Source organism: Saccostrea cucullata, unplaced genomic scaffold (genome assembly GCF_032062105.1).
Source record: "Saccostrea cucullata isolate Sc308-1 unplaced genomic scaffold, CSIRO_AGI_Scuc_v1 ctg10157, whole genome shotgun sequence".
NCBI classification, from domain to species: Eukaryota; Metazoa; Mollusca; class Bivalvia; order Ostreida; family Ostreidae; genus Saccostrea; species Saccostrea cuccullata.
Genome location: NW_026924287.1, coordinates 4,612 through 23,895, shown reverse-complemented (window position 1 = coordinate 23,895; position 19,284 = coordinate 4,612). Strand labels below are relative to the sequence as shown.

General features: G+C 35.3%; 1 long non-coding RNA gene across 1 annotated transcript; it reads left to right on the top strand.

Annotated features, from left to right (window-relative positions):
* Window positions 1-14,686: 14,686 nt before the first annotated feature.
* LOC134266140 (uncharacterized) lies at window positions 14,687-15,640 on the top strand. The gene is made up of 3 exons (XR_009991901.1): window positions 14,687-14,762; window positions 15,145-15,248; window positions 15,417-15,640. It is a non-coding gene; the product is annotated as an uncharacterized LOC134266140 (long non-coding RNA).
* Window positions 15,641-19,284: the final 3,644 nt, after the last annotated feature.

Genomic DNA, 19,284 nt, shown 5'->3' with positions numbered 1-19,284 from the left:
CGTTATTAACAACTGCATTAAGTGCACTTGAACAATTGTCTTGCCCCCCAAAATAGCAATGCTATAGATGTGTGAATGTTTAACGATATTGTTTTACATTGCCTGGGCATCACTCATGTGTACACTGCACTCCAGAAAAGATATTCTAAAGTAATAAGTTAGGCCTACATATTCTTTAAAAGCAATGACACTGACAATATCATGAATATGACCGTTGAATTTCTCCTACAATTAGAACAGATATTGTCGACATAATTACAAATTATTCTAGTTTATAAAAAATAGAATATGAACGCTGTTCAAAACTTCTTTATGCCCAAAGTTCAGAGTTCAACTGATTACTGCCACTCACCTGTGCAATACCTGCCCCCATTAGTCCTCCTCCAACGACAGTAACATGGTTAAAGACATTTGCTCTTTGTGCACTTGTTGCAAAGGACCGAACAAACGTTTTGCAAAGATTTGCCATGATAAACAATTTTATTTTGGCACTCTGGGGTTCTTTGCCTTCTAGAAAGAAAGTCGTCGACAGTGTCCTTAATAACAAGATCTCAACAACGTTTTATCTGAAGTATTTCGTACATCAGAAGGAAAGCATCAATGCAACTTTGATAACTTAAATAAAAGTAACTCGCTCCTTTCTCACTTCGCAAACATTGAATTACTCAGCTATTTAAAGAAGGTCCATACTTTTACGAATCTGGTTTTTATTTTACAAAATACACCAAATATAAAATTCTTACGAAAGCCTATTAGGATCAATCTAGAGAGAAAAAAATTAAAAGGCGTTATAACGCGAAAAGGTGTAATTACGCCATTTAATTCTAAAAGGCGTAATTACGCCTTTCCAAAAGGCGTTATTATGCCTTTCCAAAACGCACAATTAAGCCTTTCCAAAAGACGTTATTTCGCCTTTTTAAAAGGCATTATTACGCCTTTCCAAAAGGCGTCATTAATGCAAATAGTTGTCAGTGAGATGTGCAGGAATTTAGAGAACTGCATAAACAAAGATGGTTTTAATTAAATCTTTCATATATTTATTAACATTAAATAACGCCTTTCCATTTTCCTTTTCAAGTAGGCCAGTAATGCGAATGGGGTACCCCCCCCCCCACCCCTTCCACACATACACACTTTTGGGGGGAAAAGTCTTGCTACAGTTTAAATATTATAAATAACTATTGGTTGCTTGGTTCCTGAATATTTTGTTACAATATGTAAAACTGTGGCAAATTATTGCATTTAAATAAAGTTTTACCGAGAAATTTGGCCAGTAGAGTGGGAGCGTTGGGGGGGGGGGGGGCTATTAAAAGCACGGGCCTGTTAAATGCAATTAAAATAATGGTTATTTAAAAAGCGTAATAGCCCTTTGGAAAGGCATAATAACGCCTTTTACAAAGGCGTAATAACGCTTTTTAGAAAGGCGTAATAACGCCTTTTGGAAAGGCATAATAAAGCCTTTTAGAAAGGAGTTATAACGCCTTTTGTAATAACGCCTTTTTAATAGGCGTAATAACGCCTTTTGGAAAGGCGTAATGACGCCTTTTGGAAAGGCGTAATAACGCCTTTTGGAAAGGCATTATAACGCCTTTTTAAAGGGCGTAATAACGCCTTTTTGAATGGAAAGGGGTAAGAACGCCTTTTCAATTCATTTTATTGACAACACCATCATACATTGGCATATAGTCATGAATACAACAATTAACATACATAAAATAAAATATCAAAGAAAGCATATCAGGTTTGTTGAAGGTTTTCTTTCCTAATATCAAAGCACTTTTTCAAAAAGCTACAAACTCTCCTAGCAGTTCCAATACTTGTAGGATTGATAATGTCAAAAATAGGGTTTTCCTTCATGTAATATTGTGCATTAAATATATCGTAATATTAGAATCTACATTGATCATAACTAGGACAATAAAGTACAAAATGGTTTTCATTTTCAATAAAAAAATTTACAAAAATGACATACACGTTTTTCTATGGAACGCCACAGCTGTCTTAAGGGTACAAAATATGCATCATGGTGTCAGTTCGATATAAAATTAAGTCTAACCTTTATATCTTAAGTCTACTTTATATAACATGTCGTCTAACCTTTATAACATTAAGTCCACTTTATATAACATGTCGTCAATTCTTTATATCATTAAGTCCACTTTACATAACATGTCGTTTTAATTTAATTACTTGATATCAGTGTGATGAGTTGTATCAGGTAAATTGGTTTTTATTTATATTTCATGGTTACTATCATACATACTCCTTTGGAAATGTCAGGAGCCATTTCAACGAAGAGGGCGAGTATGTAACCAGGGTTATGTATTATTATCAATGCTATATACTTGCGCTGCGTATATGTGAGAATGTGGTATGAAAGACTGTGTGAATGAGGTTGTTGTTATTTTTAGACACTAGACGGACAGTCACATGACTTTATCCTATTCACTTGGAGTGTATTCGATTAAGACAACCCGTGTCGCACTAGTGTTAGATATGCGCATGCTCACTGATTGAACTCTAGTGATCTAAATAAAACATCTCGTGTTGTTTAGTGTTTGTATAAATATGGCGGGGATAACAGTATATTCCCTGTATATCTCCTCTTTATTAGGGTGTTGCTAAAACGCTGAACGGAAAACGGAACGGAAAATTAATGTAAAGCAAATAACCTAGATTTGATATAAATCACACATAAAAAGCAATATTCATGATATAAAAGGCACCTCTAATTAAATATTATCGTAAAATACGATATATTCATGAATCTGATGCACCCCTCAGAACTGGCACATGCACGTGCGATGGTCAAAAAATATAGTCTGTGAGATATGTACTAATTAGACTCAAATCCAGAGTATCCCTGAAGGTTTCGTTCAAATTAATTTTTTTTAAGAAAGCTCATTCATAAACAAAAAAAAAATGAAGCAGGCGGAAGGAAAAAAAATACTAGGATATACATACATGTATCTGTAAAGACAAAAAAGCATGCACCCGTTTTGACATTCAGATTATGTTTTCTTTAGTTGCAATTTTCCAGATATGAGAGGAAAAACAGGGAAACTCAAAATGTTTACGGGGTCATTCATACCCATCCACCACCTCCAAACACACTTTAACTTTATTGACTGTACAGATGACACATAAATTTTGCCACAGTTAAGATTTATGACTCTATCTATATATCCAGGGTTTTAATAGATAGAAAGTAGCTCTATTTTGTATAAAATTTTAACAGTTTTACACTCTAGGTGTTTATCCGAGCTTGCCGGAGAGGGGTACTCTAGCAGTAATCTTAAGATATTTTTTTTTAGATTTTATTTCTCATGATTCATTTTTTATTTTATGATTCATTTAGCAGAGGCGTAGTCACAAACTTAAAAGTGGGGGGCTCAACTCTTTGACAAGCAAAAAAAAAAAAAAAGGTCATCAGACGGCTTTTATGAGGGGGCACCAGCATACAGTACCTAAGTTTTCTGTAGTATTCTATATATTGCCAACCCTCCAACCCCCAATTCCAAAGACTTAAGGCCATGTGTGTTAAATAAAGAAGTATTAAGATGTACAACATGCATGTAATATTCATGGGAATATAGGATATGTAATACGGGGGTATGGCATGAAATAATATCAGTCATATCACACTTTGAATGGTGGGGCCTAGGGGACGAAGCCCCTGGAAGCTCCTGAGTTTTTGTGTAATTTAATAGTAAAACCAGAAACAAAAATAGTGGCATTGGATGTAAAAATAAAAGAGTGCTAATGAATCAGCAAAATTAAATAATTAAAAATCCGGAGGTTTGACAAAACTTACTTTGTGACTATGTTTTATACAAGACATGGGATACAGCAAATAAATAATGACTTTCAGATGTCAACATAAGGGGTAGCTTGTGATTCTCATTTAATTTTGTTAGATAACAGATGCTGAGTGAAACAGAAACGTCTAAACTTAAATTCATGACCTGCACTCCCTATCCCAAACTTGCGAACACAAGAGGTCTTGACAGATTTAATTACTATATTACATTTCTATATTATACAACTATTACTTCAAGAAAAATGCTTACTCAGTTGTTGTTGAAAATAAAAAAAAAATGCCATAAAATGAGGTTTTATATTATTTCAACATAGCTGTGATTTTGCTCTTCATTGAAAATTGGGGGGGGGGCACAGACATACTCTTGCCCCCCCCCGCCCCGATCTGAAAGTAGGGGGGGGGGCTAGTGCCCCCGCTGCCCCCCCCCCCCCCCCCTGTACTACGCCTATGTTTAGATATCAAATGTTTGCCTCCCTTTTTCCAGACATAAGGTTTTCACTATAGAAATGTTCATTGAAACCCCCAACACTTTCTGTTAAATTGATGTAGTAAGTTAGTGTAAAAATAAATACTGAAAGAAGTTTGAGTTGGAATTCCCCCCCCCCCCCCCCCTTCCGAATAGAACAATTGTTTTCTTTTTTTTTTTGCTTGTCCAGTTCTTTTCGGGTACTAGTAAATTGATTGTTTCTTCACCGACGACCCCCCCCCCCCCTTTCGAAAGCGATGCTACGTCACTGCTATGTCAGTGGTTTTCGTGAATAAGAGACTTAACATGGCTATAATCAACTTGCACTTATTAATGAGGGATTAAATATGCATAAGTTTACCGTTTCTGATAAAATTTGTGTATTTTAAATGATTTATTTTCCGTTTTCCGTTCCGTTTTCCGTTACGCGTTTTAGCAACATCCCTCTTATTAAGATAAAAAAAAGTAGAATGAGAATGTCTTCACATACATACATGTCAATAGTATTAAACATTATTGTGACATACCATCGTTTTTGAAGGGGAGGGGGGGGCAGGCCAGAGAAAAAAATAACGAAACTCCTATTTAGTTAGAGGAGGGGGATGTAGGTCCCACTTCCTTCAGCACCAAATATTATTCATACAAGACGACTTCACCCGGTTTGTTCCCGTTTTGCACACATTTGAATTACAGGTAATTAAAAAATGTGTGAAAAACGGGAATTTGACCAGGTGAGATAATTACTTAATTGCTATAGTCTATACCATACTTAGCTTAGTAAGTATGTGAAAGGTGAACTTATAGTGAAAAAATAAGAGAATAAATACAAAGTTAATGTATTTGATTATCTGATGATCTTATTATAACATCTTCTTGGCTTGGGCATTATTTTCAAATTACTTCTTATTCACTATTTTCTTTATTATATGTTATATCTTTAATTCATTCGGAATTTTATCAAGACTGAAAAGTACGTATTCTTTCTGTAAAAAATTGGACTTAATAATAAATAATATTAAACAAATACTCATAATTTATTCAATAAAATCAAATATTTTCCCATAAATATCATATATAGAATTTTAATAAAATGCTTATAAAATTGTATTAAACCTCTTAAGAATACATTAAGCTAAATCAGGTATTCACAGGTAAATCCAGGTAAATTCAAACCAGAAATCAGACTATAATTGCTATCAAAACACACTTCACACCTATTGTTCTCTACTAATTACCAAATGTGTGCAAAACGGGAACACACCCTTCACCCTTGCTTGGCTTTACTGTAGCAAAAAGGGGGAGGAAGCTATCCGCCAGCTGCTACTTGCCTGTATTCTCTCCCACGTAACATTTTGCACGGGTTATAATAATTGGTCAGAAAAGTACCATAGCTGACATTTTTCATTAATATATTATTAGTCATAGGATGTGAGAGACATAGCTGGAAGCTGGATAAACTTCTTTATTTTTTAAAAAAAAATTAAAAACTGTCAATGATAACACAACAGTATATTTTAAGGTTGACCTAAAAACTAAAAAAAAAAAAAAAAAAGAAAGAAAATAGGAGGGATGTCAAAATTATAATGCAGACTTTTTTTCATTGACGTTGTAAATTTCTAATACAAACACTGACAAATTTAGGGTGTTGCTAAAACGCGGAACGGAAAACGGAACGGAAAGCGGAACGGAACGGAACGGAAAACGGAAAATATCATATTTCAGATAAAATCATTTATAATACACAAAATTTATCAAAAATGATTTATCTTATACATATTTAATCCTTCATTAATAAATACAAGTTGATTCAGTCAGGAACAGTCTCTTACTCACGAAAACCGCTGACATAGCAGTGACGTTGAATCACTTTCGAAAGGTGGGGGGGGGGGGACCGGAAAAAAAATCAACTCACCTGAAAAGAACTTGACAAGTGAAAAAAAGAAGACATTTGTTTGATTCGGGAGGGGGACACATGTAAATTTCAACTCCAACTTCTTTCAGTACATTTTTACTTACATTAGAAATAGGCGTCGGAACCGGGGAGCTGGGGGGGGGGTGGCTTAGCCCCTCCCCCACTTTTTTTGCAAAAAAAAATCATATAGGCATTGAAAATTGGGATTTATTTTTTTTTTTTGGTTGGTTTAGCCCCCCCCCCTTTTGATTAGCCCCCCCCTTTCAATTTCATTCCGACGCCCATGTTACACTAACTTACTGCATGAATTTAATAGAGGGGGGTGGGGGTGTCTATGAACATTTCTATTTCCACTCAGCATACCTCCGTCGATTCGTACCTCATCGAACCTCGGTTGTATCACGTATTGCGCCATTACAATGGGACTATAGGACTGTTCGATGTAGGCGACAGAATAGTAGCCGAGATTTGATTTGCCTAGTGTGAACATTCCTATAGTTTAAAGGTTATGTCTGGGAGAAAAGTAGGAGAGGGGACGCAAATATTTTATATCTAAATGAACCATGTTAATTGGTATTAGAGAAATTAAATGTAAAGAAAAAATCATAGGATTACTATTAGAGCACCCCTTTCCGGCAAGTTCAGATAAACACATGACATCGAGTGTAAAACTGGATGTTAAAATAGAATCGCTTCCTATCTATTAAAATCCTCGATAGATAAAGTTGTAAATCTGAACTGTGGTAAAATTAATGTATTAGGTAGGGGGTATGAATGACCACCGTAAAACGTTTTTAGTTTTTTTTCCCCCGTGCAGGTCTGAAAATTTGCAATTAAAGCAAAAAGGTTAAAGATACTTTTAAATTCCTTTTCAAGAAATTTTTTCTGATGTTTTAGCTTTTCACGTTTGAATTTTTCAATATAGATATCATGGGACTGGTGGATTTAAAGGGGGGGGGGTACCCCCCCCCCCCCGTCACCTCCTTTTGTGACCAATATATACATAAGATTAATAAATTTATTTTTAGTGGCTGAGGGTACTAACTCCGACCTCGAACTGCAACTCCCCCTTTTCATGAGTTCTGGATTCACCACTGCATGAATAATCTGAATTTCAAAACTAGTTTTTATTCCGTTCCAGATACATGCATGTACAGTGTACATGCTAGTAGTCTTTTTTCCTTCCGTCTATTTAAATACAATATTTTTTTAGTTAAATGAGCTTTCTTGAAAAAAAAATGAATTTGAACGAAATGTTAACGTTCGGATGGATACTCAGGATTTGAGACTAGTTACATGTAGTACATGTATGTATTTTATTGACCATCGCATATTCATGTACATGTGGCAGTTCTGAGGGGTGCATGTTTCATGAATATATATCATATTTTACAACAATTTTTCATTAGGTAACATTATGACTTTTATGTCATGAATATTGCTTTTTTGTCTGATATATATCGAATATTTGCCTGAGATTAATTTTCCGTTTTCCGTTCCGTTCCGCTTTCCGTTCCGTTTTCCGTTCCGCGTTTTAGCAACACCCACAAATTTATGCAGAAACAGTTTTCGCATTAATAATGCGACTTCACTTCCCGCCATTTCTTTTACCTGTTACTCCAGGTAAACTGAGGAGTATACTCGCGTAACGCGGGTTGATCACCCGTGTCGAAGATAGGTTGTTTTATTTACAACTCTAGTGACTCGTGTAACCCGTGTCGCTTAATCGAATATACCCTGAATTCCCGCTTTCACGAACTAGCATCGGGCACTCTGAGCCTAGCCGTTGAACTGGTTAGATGTCTACTCTACGATATCATTATACAGATAGTAATATTTGTAATTCCTGTGTGTGTCCCGGTAAGATTCTATTCTAAAGTAAAGTCTATTATGTTTTAATTATCTGTCTAAATGTCTGTCTATGTGTCGTCTATATGTTGTATATAATTGTAATATTTCAGGTTTTTTTTAGGTTTATTTCAACGTAAATAAATTATTGAACCCATACCAGATGTTTTCATTTCTGATATACTACCACTGGCTACATGAAGTCTATTCTTAATATCATTAAGTCTTGTTTGTATACTTTGTAGTCTTTGACTGTATTCTTTATATCATTAAGTCTATTCTTTATGTAATTAAGTCCACTTTATAAAACATGTAATACGCAAGCTTAACTATGATGACAAATCGATATATTACAAAGTCGAAAACTACCAGCCAGTGTAAGAAAATTCATCAAAGGACTGACAGTACTTAGGCGTAATAATGTATTTATACTTACATGTATTTTAGACAATTAATTATGACTTAATTACTTGATTATACAAATACTCGAAGGCAGGTAAGGTCGCACGTTTTCGGAAAATCATAAAAAAGAACTTTTACCAGCTAAGACGACTATAAACAAGAGGCCCATGGGCCACATTGCTCACCTGAGCACTGTGGCTAGGAAAAAGTAGAAATTGGTTTATTATTTAATAATTTAAATCCAAAAGTAGTCCCAATACCAATCCTGGCTTTGCTATTCTTGATAAGATGATTTTTAAAGAATTTTCCTATATATGTCTATGAAAAACTTTGGTCGGCCATTGTGGCCCCGCCCTACCCCCGGGGTTATGATTTGAACAAACTTGAATCTACACTACCTGAGGATGCTTTCATATAAATATGATCAATTAGGGCTTTGTGATTCTTGAGAAGAAGATTTTTAAAGAAATTTCCTATATATTTCTATGTAAAACTTTGGTCGGCCATTGTGGCCCCGCCCTACCCCCGGGGGTCATGATTTGAAGAAACTTGAATCTACACTACCTGAGGATGCTTTCATATAAATATGACCAATTATGGCTTTGTTATTCTTGAGAAGAAGATTTTTAAAGAAATTTCCTATATATTTCTATGTAAAACTTTGGTCGGCCATTGTGGCCCCGCCCTACCCCCGGGGGTCATGATTTGAACAAATTTGAATCTACACTACCTGAGGATGCTTTCATATAAATATGACCAATTATGGCTTTGTCATTCTTGAGAAGAAGATTTTTAAAGAAATTTCCTATATCTTTCTATGTAAAACTTTGGTCGGCCATTTTGGCCCTACCCTACCCCCAGGGGTCATGATTTGAACAAACTTTAATCTACACTACCTGAGCATGCTTCCATATAAATATGACCAATTATGGCTTTGTTATTCTTGAGAAGAAGATTTTTAAAGAAATTTCCTATATATTTCTATGTAAAACTTTGGTAAGCCATTGTGGCCCCGCCCTACCCCCGGGGGTCATGATTTGAACAAACTTCAATCTACACTATCTGAGGATGCTTGCATATAAATATGATTAATAATGGCTGTGTGATTCTTGAGAAGAAGATTTTTAAAGAATTTTCCTATATATTTCTATGTAAAACTTTGGTCGGCCATTGTGGCCCCGCCCTACCCCCGGGGGTCATGATTTGAACAAACTTGAATCTACACTACCTGAGGATGTTTCCCCATAAGTTTCATCTTTCCTGGCTCAGTGGTTCTTGAGAAGAAGATTTTTAAAACATACCATCAAATTTTCATTAATTCCCAATTATCTCCCCTTGAATGAGGGCCTGGCCCCTCATTTGAACAAACTTGAATCCCCTTCACCCAAGGATGCTTTGTGGCAAGTTTGGTTGAAATCGGCCCAGCGGTTCTTGAGAAGAAGTCGAAAATGTGAAAAGTTTACAACGACGACAACGACAACAACGACGACGACGACAGACAACGGACAAATTGTGATCAGAAAAGCTCACTTGAGCCTTTGGCTCAGGTGAGCTAAAAATCAACGTTGGGAATACCTAGTTTACTTCCGAGAGAATTCCTCTTTTAACTCTTTGACAGGTCTTAGGAACATGGCATCTGACCTGTAATTTGTTTATTCTTAGTATTGAAAACTGAAGGTAAGCTATTAGATAAGTATTACTCAGCTTACTTCTCATTGACTGGTTACTGGTACAAAGGTGCCATACGACTATTATATACGGCAGTATGAGATTGTAGTGGTACAATCAAGAGTGGGTACATATTTGAAGCAGTTATTGTACTCCTAGTCTTTGTAGGAGTTCCTTACCTAATTTTGGTTTGCAAAATTATTTAAAGACGCTGGAGAATTTGAGAAAAATGTGCTTGAAACAACACTTAGTTGAAACCCTACAGCTTCAAATGGCGAGCGGGAATTGATAACCCTATAGACCCTAACTCTGCCTTAATAATTGTGTTTTCATGCATACTTCAAGGGAAAGGGGCAATAAGAAAAATTTAAAGATGTGCGTATTTGGTGTTTGATATGCAGGAATCATCTGTACTGAACAGTCGCCCGCGTGGCGCTCTGTTCTAAAGTCGAGAAGTATGGAGTTGAGCTTTACATCGCGGGATCGAAACCCAATGTGGAGACCGGTCCTTCAGATGAGACCGTTTATGCCGAGATCCCGTGTCGCAGTAGGTGCTGGCACGAAAAAGATCCCTCATTGTTCAATGGCCCTGAATGCCGAGCATAAGACAAAATTTGCAGCTCTCCATTGGCAGGTGGCGGTATCTCCATATGTGTGAAAAATTCTCGAGAGGGACTTAAACAACATACAATTAATAAATCTGTACTGAATATTTATTGTTTAAATATTCAAGATTTGGTCCACTTACCAAGACTGGACACACTTTACAGAGTAATGAGCATAGGAAAGGTCTACTTATCTTTAATACTACTGCGACATGTGTAAACGCTTCCCAAAAAATAAGTAACACTTTACAGGGGATTCTCACTCCTTCATCGCACCTGATCCCGCCTCTGATGTTTCGGAGGTCCGCGTTTGCTATGCTACTATTTTGTATTGTTTTAAGGACTTTGATATTGAATACTGTTCGTTGTCTCCATATCCTTCTTATATCAGACAACAGGGGATAGTTAAATTCAATTCCAAATACATGTGCATATTAAAATCAATAGGATGGAAAAATTGTTTTCGTTCTCAGTAGAATGGAACCAAAAATATATATCAGTACATAAAATTCAACTGATAAAGGAATGGAAGTATTTTTATCTAAAAAAAAAAAATCTCAACGCTCCGTCGAACCAAACAAATTTCTTTTCCATTGCACTGGTCGGGTAGTTTGTATCTTCTGAGCCATCATCGCTACACACACAATCGAGAATGTGGATAAAAGCACTGCATTTACACATTGAAATTTTTGGGAAGGTTCATTTTTGTAGTCCATGTGTCTTTCCTTTATATTTTAAACCAATTTTGTTTCTTGGAATTTAAATACACACAAATAACGATTCAAATTCATGGGAAGATGACCCACAGATAGAAAATGTTTAGAAAGACGTGGTTTGTAACATTTGGTACCAAATTTCTCATCTAGCCACTTTTCAAGTTATCATTTAACAAATCAAAACAAAGCATCGAGAAAATATTCCTCTTTCCTATTCCACAGGAACCCGATTCATCATTAGAATAAAATTCCATGTGACAGAAATATGAAATTTTCACTTTTCAAGTGCGCCCAGATTAGTCGCCCGCGTTGCGCAGTGGTTAGAGCGTCTGCTCTAGAGTCGCGTAGTAAGGAGTCAATCCTTAATTCGCGAGTTCGAATCCCACTGTGGGACGTAGAGACCGGTCCTTCGGATGAGACCGTATAAACCGAGGTCCCGTGTCTCAGAAGATGCTGGCACGAAAAAGAACCCTCACTGCTCAATGGCCCTGAGTGCCGAATATAGGTCAAAATTTGTAGCTCTCCATCGGCAAGTGGTGGTGTCTCAATATGAATGAAAAATGCTCGAGAGGGACGTTAAACAATATACAATCAATCAATCAGATTCCTGTCGAATACCAATCAAAAGCGCCCTTGTTCTTTCTGGAAAAATGGACATGTAAAAGAATAGAGTTTCTATCAGTATATTTCCCCTTCAAGTATTTGTCTTATTAAGTAATTAACTGTTGCATTGATTTTTTAAGAATTAATTATTAATTGTCAAAAATTACTGCGCCTGAGTACTCTCAGTCCTTTGATGAATTTCTAACTTCCTTCTTGTACTTTGACTGGATGCTATATGCATCCGACTTAATAGTACATTGATTTGTCAGCATGGTATAGCTTCTGCACTACATATTACAAAAAGTGGATCCATGATATAATGGTTAGACAACATAATATATAAAGTGGACTTAATGAGATAAAGACTAACCTACATAATATATATTAATATAAAGATATAAAATGGACTTAATGGTATGAAGAATAGTCTACATAACGTATTAAGTGGCCTTAATGATATATAAATCGACAACATAACATATAAAGCAGACTTAATGATATGAAGAATTGATGACGTACCGGTATTATACAAAATGGACTTAATGACATGAAGAATTGATGACATATTATATAAAGTGGACTTAATGACATGAAGAATTGACGACATATTATATAAAGTGCACTTAATGATATGAAGATTTAACGACATACTATATAAAGTGAACTTAATGATATGAAGATTTAACGACATACTATATAAAGTGGACTTAATGATATGAAGAATTGACGACATGTTATATAAAGTGCATTTAATGATATACAGAATTGTCGACATGTTATATAAAGTAGACTTAATGATATAAAGGTTAGACTTAATGTTATATCGAACTGACACCATGATGCATATTGTGTACCCTTAAGACAGTTGTGGCGTTCCATATTTTTCTCTAGGAATAGGTGGCCTTGAGTATCTCCCCATTTCAATATGTAGAGTATGAGCACTAATTCTTAGTTTTGTTAGGTTTGTTCTTTCAGATTTCTCCAATGGTAATTCTAGTTAGTTTTGTAATTTATATTCATTTAAATCAATTATATTACTTAGAAAGGCATTATAACGCCTTTTAGAAAGGCGTTATAACGCCTTTTGGAATGGAAAGGCGTAAAACGCCTTTTCAAAAGGCGTTATAACGCCTTTTTGCGTTATTACGCCTTTTCAAAAGCGTAAAAATTTTTAGCAGGAATAAATTGTCGTACGTATACGATGAAAAACTACACACTAATGTCCAACATAAAACACTAAAATCTTTCGAAGTTTTGTAGAGCTCTGTTGAATATCAACTTAATTAAAGCACGTGACAACCGGCGAGGATCACCTATGTCAATAGTATTCGTGATTTAGACATAAATCTAAGTGTGCACTTAAAAAGATTATTTATCTAAATATTTCATATAGGAATGAAATTTATAAAAAGCTATAAGTTGCCACAGCACCTTAAAACATACTTTTGGTAAGGAAGAGGGGGGGGGGGGGGGGGGGGGGGGGGGGGGGGGGGGGGGGGGGGGGGGGGGGGGCTTACTGAAAATTTTGAGCAGACGGGAATGTTTACATGTGCACATTTTCACAAGCAGATCAGCCATCGGCATAATTGAAAGAGGTATGAATCCTCGACACCCTTCTGATGTATTGTCATTTGAATTATGTAGAATATATTAATTTGAATAGTGGCAATAAATTAACTTTACTCATGTCAGACAAATAAAGATGTGCAAATGTAAGTGCAAGTCTGTAGTCAACAACTCATTTTATAAAGGTCTCTTGTGTGTAAAGAACATAACTTCTTTAAATGTACTCCCCCCACCCCCCATATCACTTTCAAGTCTCGATGTACCAGTATATTGTATGTACATGCTTGCCAGCCATATTGAATGTGCACAAACTTCGTCCCTTAGTACCCTTTATACGCAACACTATTTGCACTATACTATTGTCGTTCACTGATTTTTATTTGAAAATTAAAAAAAGTACACGACTATTTATTTTGATTTTCAAATAAAAATCCGTAAACGACTCTATTGTGAGCTGCTTTTATTATTTCATTGTAAATAATTAATATCACCATGTTGGTTTGTATTAACCAAGGTTTACACAACTGTGAGATGTTAATTACTTCACATTTACAGGGGTATCATATACCATTGCACATCTTCCATATGCTAGTATATTACTCCATCAATTTGGGGAAAATATGAAAAATTGAAAAATTTGAAAATCTCTACATGCACTGTGCTAGATATGATCATTGACTGAAAACCATGACACACCTCTGGACCATGGCAGATGTACACGGATACGTATGTTATCAGAAATCAAAGTAAGAGGATATTGGAAGATTTTATCTGTTTTTACGTCAATGAAAATACGGCTGGTGCGTTCATACCTTACAGTGCCTCATATGTTTCTTCAATTCGCAGACAGATCCATATAAGAAATTTTAAATAAGTAGTTTACGTTCTCCATGGGCTAATAGTAAAAAATATTTTCGATGTGATTTAGGCTGTTTAAAATTAAAACTACGTTTAACGTCACCCGCGCGCGTAGGTTTATGAGAAATTCGTCTTTGAAAAAAACAAACAATTCGGAATTCCGTATGTCTGTTCCGGTTTGGTTCTACAATTAGCGACGATATTCTGCTTCCCGTAGTGACAGAAAATGTGCTTTGATAAAGGCAGTTGGTGTCTTATTAAAGAAAACTAGTGAATTAAAGAGTTTTGGACCATGAATGTAAGTAAAAAATATATGGTTTTATGATTGAAGTTAATGACAAAGTCTAGTTTGTTGATTTTTTTTGTCAGTCTTCGAATCACATGTTCAAACTGACAGTGACAGACTCTCGGTTCGTGATTTTATTAGCTGAACTTTTCATTGTATTTTGGAAAGAATCGAAAAACTTTTTTACTGAGTGGAAAGTGTGTCAAAAACCAAGATTTATATACAGTGAAAAGCATCATTCAAATCTTATTTAATATGTTTCATATTAAAAATATTTCTGTAAAAATCGAAAGGAACAGTAATGAGTGAAGTAATTGATTTCTTCACAATTCATGTACCTACAAATAGCTACATTTTTTGGAAAAGATAAAACTTGTCATAACCATTTGAGCAGGGAGAAGCTTACTGAAAATAAGGCCTTTCAAGTGAAGGAGAGTAAGGAAAGAAGTTGGGGTATTCCAAGACGTGAAGAATCCTGTCTTTTGTGTGGAATTCAAGGTATTAAAGATAATCTAACAGCTATCAACATGGTCCAGATATTAGTATTCACACTTTCAAAACTTAATGCTAGTAGATCTAGTACTAAGAAAAAATATGACATAATTCAATTTGAGATATTTCAACATGAACCATTTTAAATTTTGTCATCAATAATTTTAATTGTAGATATTGATCAACTATTCCCACAAGAAGAAGCATTTGCCTCCAGGGTACCATGGACGTGTGGCAATATAAATCCAAAGGACAACTGAGGCCTAGTTAAAAAAAGCCACATACCTGCACATTCAGTCTTAGACTACATTGTTTGCTAACAATAGGACTCAAACTGATTTACATACTAAGGAAAAACTCTGCTAGGGAAATTAATCTTAGGTGTCATATCAATTAAATGCTCTTATAACTTAATTGTAATGCTTTTAATGTAATGAATAGGTTAATTTGAATAAATTCACAATTGTTTGAAAATTTTGTTTGTTTATTTTTTTCCTCCCTCCCTCGTAGGTTTTGAACTTTAGATGTGACGTTAAACGTAGAATTAATTTTAAACAGCCTTACATTGATTTTTAAAAGCATTTAAAAAGCATTGATACAAGGGAAACCCGACTCTGATAAAGAACAATGGAGAAAGTTAGCTCTGATAATAAATAAATAAATAATAAATTAGAGGTATTGTGAGCAATAATCTCACTTTTATGATAACAACCCCGCCTCCCATATATATGTTTATAATGGCAAAGAACATGTTTCGCACTGGGAGACCCGAAATAAGTGTCAAATCAAAAAAGTAAAATATGAGGTCACAATGGCATTATGTAATACAGAATCTGTGAAAGTATCATAAAGTTTTATTCAGTGGAATATAGAAGGAGTTGCAGATAAGAGATGGGTACCCTTCAATATTATAGAAAAAATGGTCCTTCCCATATTTTGCTCTGGGAAACCCAAAATATGTCCCATCGAAAAGTAAAATAGCAGGTGCCCAATGACACTACATATATATATCAATGAATCTGTGAAAGTCTCATTCAATTTCATTCAGTGGTAAAAGAGAAGTGGCGAATAAGAGATGGGTACCCCAAAGCGTGTAAGAGAAAACCCCCTCCCATTTTAAGCGGGGGTATAATAAAATGAATCTTTGTTTGTTTGACTTTCATACAAGAGTTACCACTCTTTTAACATTGAAAAAGACCTGAAAATTATCCAATACCTAGTTACAACAAGGCATAATTAAAAATATTCAGAAACTGTTCTGAGGTCATTGAGAAAATATAGAAGGAAGTGGTCTATTAATGAAAATTTGCTTAAACTTAATTCATATGCACACAATTTCTAGTCGGTAGTTGTTTACGCTAATTTTCTTTGCTCACACTTTGTATGCCTTTGCCTTGTAAAGTATATATATATATATATATATATATATATATATATATATATATATATATATATCCAAAATGTGTATATAATAAATCATATAATAGTCACAGTGTCCGGCAATAAATATTTAAAAAAGAAAAGAAGAAGACGAAAGAAAGAAAGAAGAAAAGTAAAACGTCTGAAGAATTTGAAATGAAAGCGCTAACGTTTTACATCTTGTGTTGTCGTTTTTTCTTTTTTTAAATATATAGTACATATATACAGGTTTTATAAAAGTTTTCACAGAGGAAGTTCTAGATCAATCAACACCAGACCTTGCAACACCAGTGGCACAAGTCAAAGAAGATTTACATATCAGCGAATTTAATCCTGAGTATTAACATAGCTAAAGGCTACTGGTCCATGCAGACCAAATAAGGCCAGTGGTCCAGACCAAATAAGGCTAATACTTCAGACCAATTTAGGCTATTGCTACAAACAAAATAATTAAGGCTTATTGTCCTGACCAATAAGGCTAATGCTCAAGACCAAAATAAGACTAGTTGTCCAGACCAAATAGAACTAGTGGCCCGGACCAAAAAAATCTAGCGGTTCAGGATAAATAAGGCTAATGCTCCAGACCAAATAAGACTAGTGGTTAAAACCAGATAAGGCTAGTGATTCATAAAAATAAGACCAGTAGTCAGACCAAGTAAGGCTAGCGTTCCAGACCAAATACGGTACATGGTACTCACTAAATAAGAACAGTACGACATTTTACTCTGGACACGACATAGTCCAGACTTTTTACTAATTGTGATATCCAAAATATTTTTATATCACTTGGTGAGATTTCTTAGCAGTATGCCAGGGACTCATGTTGAACTCACAAACATCTCCCCTTCTATAGATATGAAGTCCTAAAAGTAAGAATCCCATGGGAGAATGGTGGAATTTTCAGTCCCACCAACTATCCCACCATTCTCCCATGGGAGAAAAAATGTCAGATGGGATACTTTCTCCTGTGGGATTTTTCTCCTACATATTTGTTCAAATGGGATAAATCCCACGGATATTGACAATGGTTTTTTTTCACCTATACATCGTTGCTATAGGAATATATTCTATATATTACGTGATGAAAGATTTGTCATTGTCATAATTTATGGGATATATTCCATGTCTCATAATGTATGGGATATATTATTTGATTTCCAATATCCGTGGGATTTATAGCATTTGAACAAATTTGTGGGAGAAAAAATCCCACATGAGAAAATATCCCATCTGACATTTTTTTCTCCCATGGGAGAATGGTGGGATAGTTGGTGGGACTGAAAATCCCACCATTCTCCCATGGGATTCTAATATTTAGGACTTCATATCTTTTGAAGTGGGAATGTTTGTGCGTTCAACAGGAGTCCCTGGAATACTGCTAAGAAATCCCACCAAGTGATATAATAATATTTTGGATATCATAATTAGAAATGGTAGTAAACATGTCTGGACTATGTCGTGTCCAGAGTTAAATGTCGTACTGTTTAAGGCTTATGGTCCAAACCTAATGAGGTTAGTGGTCCATACCAAATGAGACCAGCGGCCCAGACCAAATTTTGCTGCATACCAAATAAGGCTAGTGGTTCAGATTAAATAAAGCTAGTGTTTTAGACGAAATAACACTAGTGGTTCAGACCAAATAAGTCTAATGCTCCAGAAATAAGGCTATTGGTCCAGACTTAATAAGTCTGGTGGTCCTGACCAAATAAGGCTAATGGTTCAGACCAAATAAGGCTAATTTTCCAGACCAATTATGGCTATTGCTCCAGACTAAATAAGGCTAATAAGACTAAATAACCCTAACCCTAAGTTGTCCTGACCAAATAAGCCTAGTGGTTCAGACCAAATAAGCCTAGTGGTTCAGACCAAATAAGGCTAGTGGTTTAGACCAAATAAGGCTATTTTTTCTTGACCACATAAGGCTAGTGATTTAGACCAAATAAGGCTATTTTTTCTTGACCACATAAGGCTAGTGGTTTAGACCAAATAAGGCTAATGCTCCAGACCAAGTAAGACTAGCTGTTCAGACCAAAGAAGGCTTGTGGTCCAGACCAAATAAGGTTAATGGTTCTGACCATATAAGGCTCATGCTTTAGACAAATTACTAAGTATCCTGTCGGAGATGCAAAGGATACTTGGCATTTACTTAGTATATTAGAAAACTCTCTATACAATGTGAATGTGCCTCATTGTTGGAAGATCATAGATATGTTTAACAAGAAAGACAGAAGTAATCGTCCTGTTTTTAACACCAGTTCCCTGCAAAATACTAGTAATAGAAAACAATTTAAGCACATTATGAAACACCCAGAAAACATCATACACTAGTGGAATTTCAGCATAGATTCAGACAGAAAAGATCATTTGAATCACAACTGATTCAATCTAATTAAAATTAGATGTTAGATCCGCTCGCATACTTACTACACTAAGCGAGTATGCGAGCGGATCTAAAATCTAATATTAATTAGATTGCAACTGATTATAAAGTAGAAGAAACCTCTCACAACCTACATCAAAAACAGCAGGTATACCTCCTGATACATGTACTAGATTTTAGCCAGGCTCATGATACAGTGCCTCACAAAAGACTTCCTCTAGTTTAAGCTGGATAGTCATGGCA